At 36.1% G+C, this 12,596-nt stretch overlaps 1 non-coding gene across 1 annotated transcript; it reads right to left on the bottom strand.

The window, feature by feature from the left end:
- Nucleotides 1–8,442: 8,442 nt before the first annotated feature.
- Nucleotides 8,443–8,549, bottom strand: LOC141716175 (small nucleolar RNA R71). Its single transcript, XR_012572894.1, has one exon. It is a non-coding gene; the product is annotated as a small nucleolar RNA R71 (small nucleolar RNA).
- Nucleotides 8,550–12,596: the final 4,047 nt, after the last annotated feature.

Raw genomic sequence — 12,596 nt, forward strand, 5'->3', positions numbered from 1 at the left:
GTGAATGAGCGGTTTTTAAAATTTAAATCCACAACCAACCCGCGTTTCACGATTATCCGCAAATACGGTTCGATTGCGAACGGTTGAGCGATTGAATGCGGTTGAGCGGTTTATTTGTACAGCCCTACTTCTCACTTTAAACATGGCTTCGTGTTGATGATGTGAGTAAAATACCAACCATATCAATAATATATTGAACTCAAAATCAGATAGTAAAAAGGAGGGGAGAGGAAAGAAGGGAGCAAAGCAGGAAATTCATGAAATTCATTTCTCTTACTGAATGGGGTTATCCGTAACCTTACGAGGAGTAAGAAAATTGAATGTTGTGCCAAGTTTTACTCCAAGGAACCTAGCCTTACTATTTAAGCTTTCGACCACGTGTCCATCAATTTACACCAAATTTGAAATTGTATGTTTTTAATTCGAGTTAATTACAGTTTGCAATCCCTATCTTTTATATAAATTCAAAATAGTATGCATACTTTGTAAAATACAATTTGCAACCCCTAACTTTCAAAATCAAATACAACTTGCATCCCCTTCACAATTTTAAGTAATAAATTGAAATTGAGCTGTTTAATATTAATAATAAAAATTTCAAATCAATAAAAATATTTATTTCGATGCATTTTTTACATGAAAAAAAATATAGTTAGTTTCTATTAGTAATCCTCTAAATTAATCATAATGCTAAAATACTTAAAATATATATATCAAGCAAAATATATGTTTATGGATATAATCATAAAATTTCTAAATATATCTATATTTTAACTATTTAAAAATTATATTGAGTAAAATATAAAATAATTGACATTAATATTATATTGGGTAAAATATAAAATAATTGACATTAATATTATATTAAGTAAAATATAAAATAAATGACATTAATATTATAATGTTTTAAATTATAAAAATAATATTAAACACCTCAATTCCAATTTTATAACTGAAAATTATGAAGGGAATGCATGTTGTATTTGATTTTGAAAATTAGGGGTTGCAAACTGTATTTTACAAAGTAGGTATACTGTTTTGAATTTAAATGAAAGATAAGGGTTGCAAACTGCAATTAACTCTTTTAATTTTTAGTTTCATTTCTCTTTTTTTTTTATAGTTTGTATTCAAGTCCCTTTTACAAATTAATCCTATTTTTTGTTAATTGGAAAAACAATATGGTATCTTCATGTTATACCTGGCTGAACTACTTTGAGCTATCGTTTAACTAGAAATAGATTTGCCATAACCAATAACAACACTTTAACGGTTATAAATATACGATTAAATACGATATACAGGGGTAACTAAAGAAAACACAATAATAATTTATTAATAGGGAAAATGTCAGTGAATATCACACAATGCTAAAAAGATCACTTTGTGAAATATACATAAATTTTGGGGGGAAACCATGTTGGCGACAAAAATTCAGGGGAGACCGTATTGGATAGAGACTTTACAATGGATCGTGTATGCGTAAATTAGTTCCGTGTATTTCGGATATTTTTATATTTTTGTGTCAAAATTTTATATTTAAACTCAGCTCGAATTTGTATTTATATATCTTTTAATTGACACTAATTAGGAATTAATAAATCCATGTCTACCCTTTTGACATACGCAGATACACTAATTATATATGAAAAAATCAATTGGTAGAATAAATTGCCGAGAATAGAAAACAACTAAATTCTGAATACATAGAATTTGAATATTAATATTTTTAATATAGTATTAGAATAAGATATATAAAGATATATTATAAATATTAAATCTTTTTAAAAATTATTTATATATTTATTTATTCCGTATACCTTTGTTCCGTGTCGTGTACCCATTTTGGAAAATCAAACTCAACACTAATTATATTCATATATTTTTATATTTGTCTACTTTCGTATTCGTATACTAAATATTTGAATCCAAACAATAATTAAGTATTGTTTTGTATCGTATTCAGTGTACCAAAATTGACAAATCTAATTGAATATCGATGGAGAAACAAATTTTAAATTGTTAGATTAAGTTACATCAAACTGGTCAATATTTTAAAGTTATTTTAAGTGAAACAATATTTGGAGAAGGCTGCAGCAAAATTCACTCTCTAGGTACACCAAACCTACACATGTAGAACATTACTATACATCACCTGTAAAGGTTTAAGCACAGTTTGCTACTCGGTTTCCGTTCAATTTTTAGATGCCTATTGAATTGTCTACGTCAAGATCCGACTAACCCTTTAAGGCGGATTTAGGAAATGAATAGTACAAAAAGGACCGCAGAAGCAATCCCTGATACAATGACCCCCAATTTGAACATCTCCCCGTGGTGTTTGTTCCAAGTACATGGAATGTTCATGCTTCATGCCAAATATTGCAGCCACAAGGGGAATATGTTGACAAATAGACCGTGCCTGAACTTAAAAGGAGCTCTAGCTCATTAAGCTGATTTCGATGATTGTCAAGCCGAATGTTAATATGATCCTCAGGAATAGACAATTTTACCCGACCCGTTTTGGCCCGTTTAAATTTATCCGATTCTGATTTTTTTAATTTGGATATAATTTTCGATCTTATTTTTATATCCGAAAAAGTTTTCATTTGAATTTGGATTCTAGGTATATCGAACCGATACCCGTTCCGAAACCCGAAATCCGTTCCAAACCCAATCCTCAGTCGAAACCGGAAAAAGACCCGATAACATGTTCTTATCTTACACAATTTTATAATAATGATACATGATTTACATAAGTCAAATATTTAAATCTAATATTAATAACCGGGATGTTGGATAATTATCTATAATTAAATTTATTATATTTGACGCTAATATTCAATGAGATTAATGCTCCCAAGTAGGTACTCTGAAGGGATTTTAATCTAAATGCATGGGGCATTATTGTAATTACAGAATACAAAATTTGATTAATAAATTGGAACTCTACTATTAAAATACACGACATACTCCTATAACTCACCTAAGTATATACTTAGGGTCATTTTTCTCATATTGAATTATCTAAATATGTATAAAACTATTTTTTCAATTAAATAAACGCACACGCATGAGTGAATCGAACTTTTAACCTACATTTAGGAAAGATCTCGATTAGTGCATCAACCCTATATTAATGATATATAAAATACTATTTTTGTAATCCTAACAATTAAAAAACGTGTTACCTAACATATTTGTATAGCAAAATAAATTTATTTATTTTTAATTAATTATTTTTAAAGTATCCGAATTAAATCCGAAATCGACGCGAAACCCGAAAAATCCCGATGAATTGAATCTGGATATTTGATTTTAATATCCGGACCCGAACTTGATCTGATCTGACCCGTTAGTCATCCCTAATAATTATGTGTATTATCAATACTCATGTAGCTGCATCATCATTATCAGTTTGTTAATAGTTTATGTACTCTCTCCGTCTCATATTACATGCCTTTTTTGAAAAAATTACTGTTATTAAATGAATTATTAGTTGAATAAGTTCTTACACCAGTTACCCTAATTCAATATATTAAAAAATGTGAATAGAACTAAGTATTAAAAAATTAAATTTTGGGAATAATAAATATAGGGATAATTTTTAAAAATTACTCTTAAATTTGTATTGAAACAAGAAATTTATAAGTAAATTAGCCAAAAGAACCATGTATTTTAGGACGTACCAAGTAGCTTGGAACATTTTATTCAAAACACATGTTCTCTGAAAGAGAAGCTAATATAGATTTTGGTCCCTCTTGTTCATTATCCATATGCAGACTGGAGACTACATCCTACAGACAGAGCATTGAGACTTTTGCTTGAAATTTTAAAATTTATATTTAGAGTTAGATGACAAATTCCAGAAACGTTGAAAACTCAAAGCAGCCGTGACATTATTTTGTTCTACTTTCTTTCTTTTTTTTGAAAATATGTATTCTAGTTGATATGACCAATTCAAGAAATGTACCCAGAAAGAAACAAAGTAAATGTTAGTCACAACAAAATAAGTCACGACTCTCTGTATGATATTCCCCTTTTCAAGCAAAAAAAGGCTTTTCTATGATGTCCTTCTAACATAGTATAAGTATTCCAATTTATTTGAGTGTTAAGTAGCGTGGTCGATTGAATATATTCGGGCCAGCATTACATTCCAACTAGCTCCAAAACCCGTGCGAGGCACGGGCATGTTTTATTTTAGTTGTATTTTAAATTTTAGTCAAGGTTCTAAGGCAGGGTGCAGAGTGGTGTACAGAGCCTAGTAGTTAGATATGCACATGAAATGTTAGTAATCCACATTGGTAACAAGTTTTGTTTAGCATGTAGCATGTTTTGAGTGATATCTAACGTGACTAAAGAAAGTGTTGGATAAATATTAACTAAGAGAGCAGCAATTTTTCTGTGCTTAAATTTTGTCCGAAGTTGAAAATGAAAACAAAATAAAGCAAGCAAGCATGGTCTTGACCAATGAAGGATCTGGTTGGAAGAAAGCAAGCCTAGGGGATTTTCCGTTTCTTCTTCCTTTGGAGGTTGACATTGCTTGATGTGGCTTCAGGTTGAGCTGACTACGGTATAGTGAGTGCAGCAGGAGTGACATTAGTTTCCTGGATTTTAGAGAGTCTGGCGATAGTGTAGTACTCATGTCCAGGGTATTTTTGCTGGTTATCTTGACTTCAAAGAGACATTTTTTCCCGATCAAGTTATTAAGTACCGGAGGTATCTCCAGAGTGAGGTTATCCTGTTGCAATATGATTTGTTTAGTTTTTTGTTGGGTGTTTTTAAGTAAGATGTATGAGGTATGAGGTGGTGAAGTGTATCTTCCCAATTTCGGCCACGAGTTTCTCTATAGGCACTCCAATCAGGCGTTCAACCACCTTGTTGAACAGGGTTAAAGTTGTCTTTCCAGAGAGATCTTGGACGCTCACATTCAACCTATAACTGTATTTATTATTATGTTAGATTATTATGTGATTAGTTTGTATGGCAGTGAGGTGTATGTGTAAAAGGTATTTGAACGGCTTACCTCTTCCTGTATGATTCTATGGCTTTGTCGCACAATCTGCACCAGAGGATGTCAGCATTGATCTCAACTCCACAAGGGCATTAGGGGCAGCAGTTGTAGTACCAGCTATCATGCCTTGAAATATCTATTATTGTTCCCTCGCAAAGCAGCCGGATAGTCAGTATACCAAGCTTTTAGTTGCAAATAGCGTGTATTGAGTTATGAAAGTATGTTGTCGTGGTTAGTTTATTACCTCTTCCCCCGTCGGTGCAGGAGTCTCTAGAATTTGACGGATTGTCATCTCTTTTTTGTTCTCTGCTGTGGGTAGCATCAGACGGGGGGTTTTCGGTGGGGGCAGAGATTCCTCGGTGTAGCCAGTAGCTGCTATTATGGCTGATTTGAGGCCCTTCAGCGGTGCATAGTCAATGTTGCAGTAGGTAGTTGTCCTGTCTCCGCTCGAGAGAACAACTGTTGAACATAGTTGTCATTGTTGTGATGTATGTGTAGCCAACTAAATCGGAGTGTAGAAAATTTTTAGCTAACCTAAGGAGTATTTTTTTGCGAGGAGGCCAGTGATAATTACAAAAGCGGCTTTGCCATCTACAGTTTCAAGCGACCGCCGAAATTGTGTGGCCTTCTCCTCCCACAGTGTAACGATTATATTTTGTTCCCTGTTCGGCACAGGGGCCAAGGGAGTAAAAATATATAGGGTATTGAAATTAAATCCAACATAAAACGTGCCTTAAATGGCTGTAAAATTTAATAGTATGCGTCAAGTTAATTTATGACGAGGAAAATTAAAATATAAGAGCTATTATAATTGTGAAATCCAAAGTTGAATAAATGACTAAGAATTCAAGTAATGAATATAGGAGGAAGAATGAATATTAAATAAATTGCTAAGTGTTTGTTTGGAATGTTAAACCTGTCATCAATGAGGCGGACATCAGTTTTGCGTGAGCCGTTAGAAGTAAGTTTAGAAGGTCCAATAGCTTCCACCATTCCCATAACCTCTGTAGAGGAAAATATGCGGAACAATAAATATGTAGTGGATTATGAATTAAGGTAGGTTACAAATGAGCTCACCTATGAAATTTTCCACCTTCCAGAGCAGTGGGGGGACAGATTCAAAACTCTTGAGGTCGAACTTATATTTAGGGATAGTCTCTGTACCCTTCACAGGTTTGACAACTGTTTTGTAGTAAAAGGTGAGGCTTAAATCCCTATCTACCGGCCTATATTATTTTGCACCAACCACTATGATAAATTCAGATATATTGTAAACCAATCCCACTGCCAGCAAAGGGAAGTATACATCATTTTGATTGTTCTATATTTTTACAACAATCGGCGATCCCTATGAGTATATTTGGTTCGTGCAGAAAAAGATTATTGGAAGCACTTTACCATTGTAAAAGGATAATAAGACTTTTTAAATTTGTAAGTGATAAGTGGATTTTATATCCACTTGGAATGCTTTATTACAAGCTTAAATTGGTGTTTTGGACTCAAGTTGTTGGTATTTTGATGTGTTTTTGTGTTATTGCATTTCAGGTATCAGATAAATGAAGAAAAGAGCTTTTAAAGGAAATATGATGAAAAGTGGTCAGAATTGGAAGCCAAGGCCATTGTCAAGTTGTAGAGAATCTCAATAGCTTCGCGTGGGCAGTTGAATCGTCTAATTCTGACGAGTAGAACTCAAGTTATGGTCAAAACAAGATTCATCAGAATATTTTTCCAGTCAGTAGCTGAGCGCCCGCTCAGAGAGCTGAGCGCCCGCTCAGGAGAGCTGAGCGGCCGCTCAGGGCGCGGCTGGTCACTGATTTCGCTGAAAAAGCCTTTTTTGAGTGGAATTTGACGATTTTAAGGGTCCAGGTCCACTAGGGGCGTATATATACTTAAAAAAAAGGGTTTTCATCATCCGGGAAGATTGGGATACCAAGGAGAAGACCTAGAAGCACAGAACAACTCCGAAAAAGAAGATCTTGTTTTCAACTTGTGATTCTTTGAATTAGTTGTAACTTTGGATGCTCGTTTTCGTTCTTGTTGAACCTAGATCTCGTTTATTCGTACTTTGATTATTATTTAGTTTATTAAGACCTTGTTTATACCATGCTTTCATTGGAACCCATGGTGACGATGAGTTCGATTATGGGCTAATCGTTATCATGGGATTCTAGCGGATTTACTTATGGATTTCAATAATTAAATTGTTTTGATATCTTGGTGTGTGGTGATTGATTGATATCCTAGTATGGTTGTGCTTATTCGTCTTATGTGCGTAGCTAACATATAAGATAGCGTGTTAATCTCTATTGAAGCGACAGTGAATATAGAGGTTTAGAACTTGCCATGCTAGCATAGGTTCATGTATGTGTATGCATGATTCGTAGGTAACTCTAACCATTTTACTTGCCCTATGTAATCAAGATAGATAACTTGTGCTTAAATCGTTATGTTGTCAAATTCTATAGACATATAGGGTCTCAATATAATTGGTGCCTATTCAGCTTCTATCTCTTTTGTGGATGTCTGGTAGAATGGTACTCGTGCAACGAAAATTGGCGTTTATCAGTTTCGTGTTATCTGATTAGTGTCATCACCATCACATGCTAAGGTTAAGAACGAGAAGGCTATTGAACGAAATATTTAATGAAGTTAGGATCCCATGTTTGTCATATATATTAATTCAACCTCAATTCTCTTAGTTAATGTTATTTAGTATAATCTCTAAGTTTAATAAAAACCCAATTTGTTATTTGTCTTAGCATTGAGCAATAACCATACATTGTTGCATAGGTGCATAAATTGAACTTAACCTAAACCAGTCTCTCTGGGAACGAATCTGATTTATATCTTATACTACTTGCGAACGCGTATACTTGCGTGAATATTAGCGCGTGTTTTCGCCCTAACAAGTTTTTGGCGCCGCTGTCGGGGACTCGGTGTTAATTTTTAGTTTATGTGCTTGTCATCAGTGGTCGTTAAAGTTTACTGACTCGGATTCTTTTACTTTCACGGTTTATTTGTTTGTGTTTCAGGTACTCATTACAATGGGAGATCCAACAGCACGAACGAAAGCCTTGATGGACTTTTCTCAACCCAAGGTCAATGACATTCAATCTAGCATTATCCGGCCAGCTATCACAGCTAATACCTTTGAGATCAAGCCTGGCATAATTCAATGGGTACATACTTCAATTCAGTTTGGGGGTTCTCCAACGGAAGATCCCAATACGCACATTAGGGATTTCATTGAGATCTGCGACACCTTCAAGTTCAACGGTGTTTCCGAAGAAGCTGTGAAGCTGAGACTGTTCCCATTCTCTCTGAGGGACAAGGCTAAGAGCTGGTTACACTCTCTACCAGCTGGTTCGATTACTACTTGGGAGGATCTTGCTCAGAAATTCCTTACTAAATTCTTCCCTATGGCGAAGACAACTGCAATCAGAAACGCTATTACTCAATTTGCGCAGCAAACGGGAGAATCGCTAAGTGAAGCTTGGGAGCGCTACAAGGAGATGCTTAGGAAGTGTCCTCATCATGGAATTCCTGATTGGATGATCATCACTTGTTTTTACAATGGGTTGGGAGCACAGTCCAGACCCATGCTCGATGCAGCATCAGGCGGAGCATTATGGGCAAAGAGCTATAAGGAAGCTTATGATCTAATTGAACTGATGGCTGCTAATGAATATCAGTATCCAACCCAGAGATATCCACATGGCAAGGTAGCAGGAGTTCTTGAAGTGGATACAGCTACGGCTATCACTGCTCAACTAAAGGCGTTGTCTATGAAGATCGATTCTCTGGCTAACTATGGTGTTAGGCAGATAATTAGTGTTTGTGAGCTGTGTGCAGGTTCGCATGCGACGGAACAATGCGCTATATCTAGTGACTCAGCTCAGTTTGTGAGCAACTTTCAGAGATCGCAGCAGCCAGTTCCTGCCACTTATTATCCTGACAACTGGAATCATCCTAACTTCAGCTGGAGCAACAATCAGAATGCAATGTAACAGCCGTTCCAGCAGTTTGCAAATAAGCTATTTAACCCTCCTGGTTTTCAGCAACAATTTACAGCAAGACAACAACTCCAACTTCAACAACAAACTAATGATGCGGGTCTATCTTCGAATGAAAAATCTGAATTGGAGGAGTTGAGGCTTATGTACAAAAACCAGGCTCTTATATGCCAAAGCCAGACTGTTTCTATCCAGAATCTGGAGAACCAAATAGGGAAAATTGCTAATGCCTTATTGAATCGACCACCAGGAACGCTTCCTAGTGATACAGAAACAAATCCAGGCAAGAGGGAAGTTGAAGAACAAGTGAACGCCATCACCTTAAGGTCTGGAAAGGTCGCAAGCCCCCAAGTTGCAGCAAGACGAAGAGCCTGAAAAGTCTCAAGTTCCAGAATCTGAAGTTTTGGCTGAAGAAGATGTGCAGAAGGAAGTAGAGGTGGAACCAAGGAAGACTACTGTGGAACACACTCTTCCTGAGAGTAATACAGGGGAGAAACAGATTTATCCTCCACCTCCTTTTCCTAAGAGGCTGCAGAAGAAAAAGCTGGATAAGCAGTTTGAGAAGTTTCTGGAGGTGTTCAAGAAACTTCATATCAACATACTTTTCGCTGAAGCTCTTGAACAGATGCCTAGCTATGCGAGGTTTATGAAAGGTATTCTCTCTCGGAAAGTGAATCTCAATGACTTAGAGACTGTTGCTCTCACGGAGGAATGCAGTGCTGTGCTACAACAAAAGTTGCCTCCGAAGCTTAAAGATCCTGGAAGCTTCACTATTCCTTGCACCATCGGAAACTTGTCGTTCGACAAGTGTTTATGTGATTTAGGAGCTAGCATCAATCTGATGCCCTTATCTATCTTCAAGAAGCTTGGTCTGCCTGATCCAAAACCAACATACATGTCATTGAAACTAGCTGACCGTTCCATCGCTTATCCACGAGGTATAGTGGAGGATGTCTTGGTCAAGGTGGATAAACTCATCTTTCCTGCTGACTTTGTAATTCTTGATTTCGAGGAAGATAAGAAGATTCCCATTATCTTGGGAAGACCATTCTTGGCTACAGACCGAACTATGATTGATATGCAAAAAGGAGAGCTTTCGATGAAGGTTTACGATCAAAAGGTCACTTTTAATGTGTTCAAGGAAATAAAGTTACCCACAACTAAAGAGGAGTGCTTTAAACTAGAGCAACTGCATGTTTTGAATGCACCTCCATGGAAGAGGAAGTTGGATATGCCATTCAATTCTCTTGGGTTAGCAGAGCTGAAAATTTCTCAGGAGCGTTTTAAACCATTTACTCAAGAAGCTCCCATACTTGAGCTCAACCGACAACCAAATCACTTGAGTTATTCATTCTTAGGTGCACCCCTTGACAAGGGGTTGGGATATATCTTTGATGATGTAGAGGGTAGCCGAATGGATCCTCCAGTGCCTATAGAGGGTTCTTCTCATGTGCAACAGGTAGTTGATAGGACTGGTGTTGGTGATGAGCAGTACAGGCGAGTAATTAGGCGTATGGAGGCCATGCACGACATTCACCATCATTTTGCTGCAGATTTGACACATGCTTTCGGTATTGTTGTTCGAGACACTGGTGGCGAGGTTGATTGGCCACCTGATCCTCCACCCGACGAGGGTGAATCTCCCGCTAATTAGGTATGCCTGAAATCCTTATTATTGCCTTCAATGAGGACATTGAAAATTTTAAGTTTGGGGGTGATAATGTAAGGATTAGTAGTGTGTGTCCATATAGATTCATATAGATTCATGTTGCATGTTTAGTTGTAGTTCATTTATATTTTTGTATGATTGTTCATTTAGGACATATTTGTTTGTTTTTATGTAATTTCATATAGTTGCATTTTCATGCATATTTAGCATGATCCCTTAAGATGAACTATGATATTTGATAAGTTGATGTTGATTTCAGTGTGGTAATGACGAATAGAGGGATGTTTAAGTCCTAATGAATTGATTTGCATGCCAGAAACAAATATTTTCACAAAGTCTTATAGGGTTGCTTTTGATCTAGATCATGATCATACTTGTTTGTTGTTGAGATTTAATCACTTGGTTATATTTAGAATTTGTGATCTTCTCGTAGTGACGTAAAAACACTGATTCTTTTTATCTGGAGAAAAACTTGGATTTCATTGCTAGTTGTTGTAAGGCTAGGTATCAAATGGCTAGTAGCCGGCTCATATTTTTATGAGTAGTCTAGGGTTGAATGAGATGGAGCGAAACACACTCATTCAGAAATTGTTGAAAAAAAAAGAAAAAAGAAAGAAAAAAAGTATGTGTTTATGCATAATTGATCAAGAGTGAGCTCTTTAATACTCGAGTTATTAAGTTCTAGGGGACTTTGTGCCTAGTGACCTAAGGCTTTTATAGTTTGGGATCCGCTAACCTAACGCTCGCTATATGGGTATTATTGCATAAGTCTTTTGGGACCTCATTCATTGCACGGTCAAATAAGCATATTTGCTATGTGTTCAATAATAGTGTGAATCCTTGTATAACTTTAGTAGAAAGGAGGTGTTGTGAGTCATAATACATTTATTATCTATTCTGTTTATAAACTTTTGATTGTTTCGGTGATAGATAAGTTATGGTTATTGATCTAGTATCGAGAGATATCTGTTAAGCATCCACACACGCACATTTCTGGTTTGTGAGTTGGTTTGTGGGATTTATTCGAACTCTGTTTCAAGTTATTGCATTCTTAGAGGCATTGGCTTATTCATTTGGTTATAATTATTCTGAGCGGATTGATTGCATTATCATTTAGTTGCATTCACGTAGTTGCATTCATGCATTAGGTTTATTTTGTAGTTTTGAGTCTGTTTATGCTTGAGGACAAGCATCGATTCAAGTTTAGGGGTGTGATAAGTGGATTTTATATCCACTTGGAATGCTTTATTACAAGCTTAAATTGGTGTTTTGGACTCAAGTTGTTGGTATTTTGATGTGTTTTTGTGTTATTGCATTTCAGGTATCAGATAAATGAAGAAAAGAGCTTTTAAAGGAAATATGATGAAAAATGATCAGAATTGGAAGCCAAGGCCATTGTCAAGTTGTAGAGAATCTCAATAGCTTCGCGTGGGCAGTTGAATCGCCTAATTCTGACAAGTAGAACTCAAGTTATGGTCAAAACAAGATTCATCAGAATATTTTTCCAGCGAGTAGCTGAGCGCCCGCTCAGCAGAGCTGAGCGCCCGCTCAGAGAGCTGAGCGGCCGCTCAGGAGAGCTGAGCGGCCGCTCAGGGCGCGGCTGGTCGCTGATTTCGCTGAAAAAGCCTTTTTTGAGTGGAATTTGACGATTTTAAGGGTCCAGGTCCACTAGGGGCGTACATATACTTAAAAAAAAAGGTTTTCATCATCCGGGAAGATTGGGATACCAAGGAGAAGACCTAGAAGCACAGAACAACTCCGAAAAAGAAGATCTTGTTTTCAACTTGTGATTCTTTGAATTAGTTGTAACTTTGGATGCTCGTTTTCGTTCTTGTTGAACCTAGATCTCTTTTATTCGTACTTTGATTATTATTTAGTTTATTAAGACCTTGTTTATACCATGCTT

Source organism: Apium graveolens, chromosome 3 (genome assembly GCF_009905375.1).
Source record: "Apium graveolens cultivar Ventura chromosome 3, ASM990537v1, whole genome shotgun sequence".
NCBI classification, from domain to species: Eukaryota; Viridiplantae; Streptophyta; class Magnoliopsida; order Apiales; family Apiaceae; genus Apium; species Apium graveolens.